Source organism: Bufo bufo, chromosome 6, assembly GCF_905171765.1.
Source record: "Bufo bufo chromosome 6, aBufBuf1.1, whole genome shotgun sequence".
In the NCBI taxonomy this organism is placed as follows: Eukaryota; Metazoa; Chordata; class Amphibia; order Anura; family Bufonidae; genus Bufo; species Bufo bufo.
The window spans coordinates 366,978,375-366,983,822 of NC_053394.1; positions in this window are offsets into that span (position 1 = coordinate 366,978,375).

The following is a 5,448-nucleotide window of genomic DNA, read 5'->3' on the forward strand; positions in this document are numbered from 1 at the left end:
GCACACCTTCACTAGGACTATCAAACACTAGAATACCAAAAGCTCAGGCAATGAGGTGGAGCAACCAGCCCAGCTGAATAGGAAGGCTGATCTGCACCTTACCCAGCAGCTGGACAGAAGGCAAGGGGAGGGATTACCTCTAGCAGCACTGCAGAGAAGTTCACTGAGCTCTAGTCCCAACATGCACAGGAAAAATGGCGCGATGCTTGCGCCTGCCTGGGAAAGCAGAACAGCAACGGAAACAGTCCACTAGCATTACAGTAATCCCCCCTTTATTACTACTTTAGTGCATATCTATCAGTATGTACCACATGTATGTATGTACTTACTCCAGACTCTCCAGGGGTACTGCATTGTTACTAAAATCAAAGATGATGAATAGGACCAACGCTCATGGGAAGCGGATTTAAGGCGTGAAAAACATCAGCCCGTTCTTGATAGTAAAACTAATGCAGAATGCCTATTTTATACCTTCCTAGGCTCCCTCTGCTAGGGAAGCTTGTCCCCGTCCCCGCCTGCCATTGGCTGCTCCCTCCCAACGCCGAATGTTTTCATCCATGCACGGGGAGAAGCAGCAGCGGCTGAGCAGGGACCAGGAGTGGCGCAGGGAGCCAGGAAAGTAAATTCATTGTGAGGGGCCCAGGCGTATGGAGGACATTTTTATTGTCTTTGATAACCCCTTTAAGGGAAAAATGATGGTTTTGCAATTTGTTTTGTCTGTGATTGTGTTCAGCGTGAGCGTTTTTTCCATCCAGATTGTATGCGTTTTTCATGTGCATGAAGAAAAGTTGAAGAATAACATCTTCTAGCGACCATCAGTGAAAAACACATTGCATCCAGACGATTTCTAAATTTTATGCAAGAACCAATCATTTCTATGGAACCAGAACTGCATGAAAAAAGCACAATATAGAACACGCTGCGATTTTTCATGAACGCTGAAATGATGCGTGAAAAACGTTGCTCATGTGCACAGACCCATTGAAGTGAATGGGTCAAGACTCAGTCCGGAAGCTATGCTTTCTCTACACACATCGCATCAGGTGGGAAAACTTGCTTGTGTGAAATTATCCTAAAGTTGGACATATATTGCATATACTGTTATATAGAAATAAGGGTCCATTCACGCAAATTGCTGATCCGCAAAACACGGACACCGGCCATGTGCGTTCCGCATTTTGTGGACCGCACATGGCCGGCACTATGATAGAAATGCCTATTCTTGCCCATGGCTGCAGACAAGAATAGGGCATGCTCTATCATTTTTGCGGGGCCGCAAAACGGAAGTGCAGATGCGGACAGCACATAGTGTGTGAAGTGAATGGGTCCGTACAGAATGAGTGCGGACCCAGAACGACGGACGTGTGAATGGACCCTAACCCAGTACAAAACAGGGATGATCATCAAAACCTTAGGCGTACTTTCACCAGGCATTTGAGGCTCAACACCTATTAGTTTCCGTATCTGGCTCTTACAAACTTAAATCTGTGGAAATGAACCTAGAATAAAATGACATTTTTGTATGAAAAAATTTCTGGTTTTATTAAGCCTTTCCTATCACTAAACATGGATCTCGCTGCTCCAGAGGAAAAAATAAACTCATAGGAAGTTCTCGCTGACATATCGCTTGTTCAAAAGAACAATTACATCCGACTTTCAACACAGCAATATCCACAGGTTGCTGCGCTTGATGTGCGATATGAAACCAACTGGGATTTGGATAATCGTGTCAAGGCTGTTTAACTCTTTCCCACTAAAGAACTTTCCAAAGAAAATTGCAAAGATCTAGATGTAGAAGGATTATGCATTCATGGAAGGACCCACAAAACTGTAGTAAAGTCATTGTAAAACCTACGTTAGGTCGTAGGTCATCGACATCAGATCAGTGGGTGCCTGTCAGCCGATAATACCACCGATCAGCTGGTTCAGGAGCTGAGGTGCACTGAGAGGTTAAGTCCCGCCCTTCTGTGCATTGAAGCCCTAATTTGCATGAAGAATAAAGGTCTGCAACCAATCTCTACAAGACAAGTATAATTTGAATCAACAAGATCCACCCAACCAGGGGCGTAGCTATAGGGGAAGCAGGGGAAGCAACTGCTTGGGGCCTGAACTCACAAGGGGCCCACCCAAGAGGAGGACAAAAAGATTTTATTGTCAGGGCTCCCTCAACAGTATTATACAATGACATCATATACAGAGACACTGTAGGAAACGGACGGATCGGCTGCCGGGCCTCGTCTGAGAGCACAATCTTGACTAGCTACAGGAGAAGTGGATGCACAGGAGTCAGGAGTTGCGAAAAAGTTGCTGGGGGGAGGGGGGCCCTTTCAAAAAAAAATTGGGGATGCCCAGTCATTTTTTGTTACACCACTGAACCCAACCAGGCAGTATGGGGTCAATCCTGCTGACAGGTATTCTTTAAAGTATATTTCAAGTGATTGTAAAAAAAAATTCCCATGTATTTTTATTCCTAAAATTCCCATATTCTACTTTTGATTTTGACCATCTACTGTTATAGATCTCTGATAGACACATCACTAATGTAGCAAATGGGTGGATTGCAGGACCAAGACAGGTTATCCAATTTGGGGTTATTCAGGGAAAAAGAAGGCTTAGAGTAGTTCAAATTACAATTTAAAATATATGAATGGACAGTACAGAGTTTTTTTTTATATCTAGACCTGTAAGGCCTCTTTCACATAAGCGCATTTGCAATCTGTATAAGGCCCAGGTTTTATGTACCAGAATCCGCTGCTAATGTTAAAGGGGTTATCCAAGTATAAAACATGCCCCCCCAATGCCCGGGCTCCTCATACAGGTTATTTTTACTCTGCTGCCCGACACCCACGTTGCTCTTGATCCCCGCATGGCCGCTGCTGTATCTCCCCATCATGTGGATCAAAATATCCGGCGACGGGGGGAGCAGCCAATTGCAGGCCGCGACGGGGACGAGCACCCCTAGCATCGCGGGTAACACTAAGGAGGCTTGCCCCTGTCGCAGCCTGCTATTGGCTGCTTCCCCCATCGCCAGATGTTTTGATCCACGCAACGGAGAGATGCAGTGTCCACCGTGCGGGAATCAGGAGCGATGTGGGTGCTAAGGAGCGGGGACAAGTACAATCTATATAAGGGGCCCAGGAATTGGGGGGCATGTTTTATACTTTGGATAACCCCTTTAATGAATAGGGCTATTCACATGGATGTACAGTATAATTAAGTCTACAGTATAATTAAGTCAGAATTTGAAATTCTCAGTATGTCTGAGTTGTGTATTTGTTTATACGCACATTACAGTCTATGGGAGTGCATCAAAAATGCAAGGAGGAAAGAATACGCATGTAAATCCTGATCAAATCCTGAACAAATACTAATGACAATACTGGTGGTATATCGTCAGGAATAGTGATGGACTTGCGGTTCGCCCGGCAGTCGGTTCGCGGCGAACTTTGCGCGTTCCCGATCCGCCGAACATGCGAACATATGGCGATGTCCGCGCCATATTCTATTGCATTGAGACGAACTTTGACCCATAACACATCCATCAGGTGGGACAGGACAGCCAATTGAGACGTTTCAGCACATGGACACACCCCCAACCCTATAACAGAACCCGATCTGGCAGCCATTGTACTTTATGTGTTTTTCCAGTGTAGGGAGAGGTTGCATTTTGGAGCAGGGACAGGCTGTTAGGAACTTAGGGACACCAAACGCTAGCTAATTGGGCCACAAAAGTCCTTTTAAGGACTGGTAACGCTGTGCTATCGATAGGTGTGATACACAGAGGGGCGTGATATACTTATAATGTAGTTTCTAACATAGAAAGTATATTATAGTGGATTTGTATGCTTCCAGAAAATACTGATTGAGGGCTGCGATCTATCAGCTTCCACAAAATGGTAACTGAGGTTTTCCATATACCTGCGTCTACAAAATTACTGCTTGAGGGTGATATACCAGCTTCAACTAACAACTGATTGAGGCTTGCCATAAATCAGCTTCCATAAAATAGTGATTGAGGTTTTCCATATACCTGCATCCACAAAATTACTGCTTGAGGGTGATACACCAGCTTCAACTAATAACTTCCACAAATACTGCTCTTCTCTAGGGACTTTGGCACAGGGTCATTTTGAAAATGACAGGCAGAGAAAGAGGCAGGCCATTCCGCAGAGGTGGTAGGGGTCAGGCAGGTGCGGCAGTCGTGCAGCGATTTATTGCCAAATACCCCGGGTCCAGGACGTCTTGCGGCAGGCCAGGAAAATATCTGGCCATTTTACACGGCCATGGCTCGCCTTGCTGACGTTCAGTGGCGACACCACTTGCCCATCAGACGTCTGATTTGTGACTGCCCGACATGCTGGAACTCCACCTTGTATATGCTTGATAGGCTGCTCCAGCAGAAACGTGCCGAAACGTGCCGTTAACGACTACCTGTATGAACTCTGTGGCAGGACAGGTTCTGGGGAGCTTGGTTTCTTTTCACCGCGCCAGTGGCTGCTCATGCGCAATGCATGCAGACTTCTGCGGCCATTTGATGAGATCACCAAACTGGTCAGTCGCAGCCAGGGCACCATCAGTGACATTGTACCTTATGCCTTCTCTCTGGAGCGTACATTGCGTCATGTCATTGATCAAGCCATCGAGGAGCAGGAAGATGAGGAAGTCGCAATGCTGAATTAATTCCCTGGGAGGCTACTCCATCTGAGACAAGTCAGCAGGAGTCTGAAGAGGAGTCAGAGGAGGATGGTGGCTGGAGGAGGAGGAGCAAGAAGAGCAGGCTTTAAACTTTTCAGAGATCCCTGGTGTTGTCCGGGGCTGGGGGGAGGAGACCGAGGATGACATTCTCCTGGGCAATGAGCAGGAGCCAGGGCACTCCACTGCTTCCAATTTAGTGCAAATGGGGGCTTTCATCCTTTAGTGTTTGAAGAGGGACCCCCCGTATAAAAAGCATAAAGTTTAAGGACCTGTACTGGGTGGCAACGTACATAGACCCCCGGTACAAACACAAAATGGCGGACATGTTACCAACATCACAGAGGGCTGTCAGAATGCAGCATTTCCAGGCCTTGCTGCGATAGATGCTGCATTCTGCTGTTGCGGGCACTGGCAGAGGAATTTCCACCCACAGAGAAACAGGTGCCGGTACCAATCCTACCGTGCCTGCAAAAAGAGGGCGGTTTGAAGATGTGTTGGTCACTTCGAGTATGAGATCCTTCTTGCAGCCAACCCATCGACAGCTGCCTTACGATTCCAGCCTCAGGGAATGCCTAGACCGACGAGTGTCCGACTACATCGGGTTAACAGCTGAAGTAGACGCTCTGAGAAGCGAGGAACCCCTTGATTACTGGGTGTGCAGGCTTGACCTGTGCCCAGACATGGCACAATTTGCCATGGAACTCTTGGCTTGCCCCTCGTCGAGTGTCCTGTCCGAAATGAGTTCAGCGCACC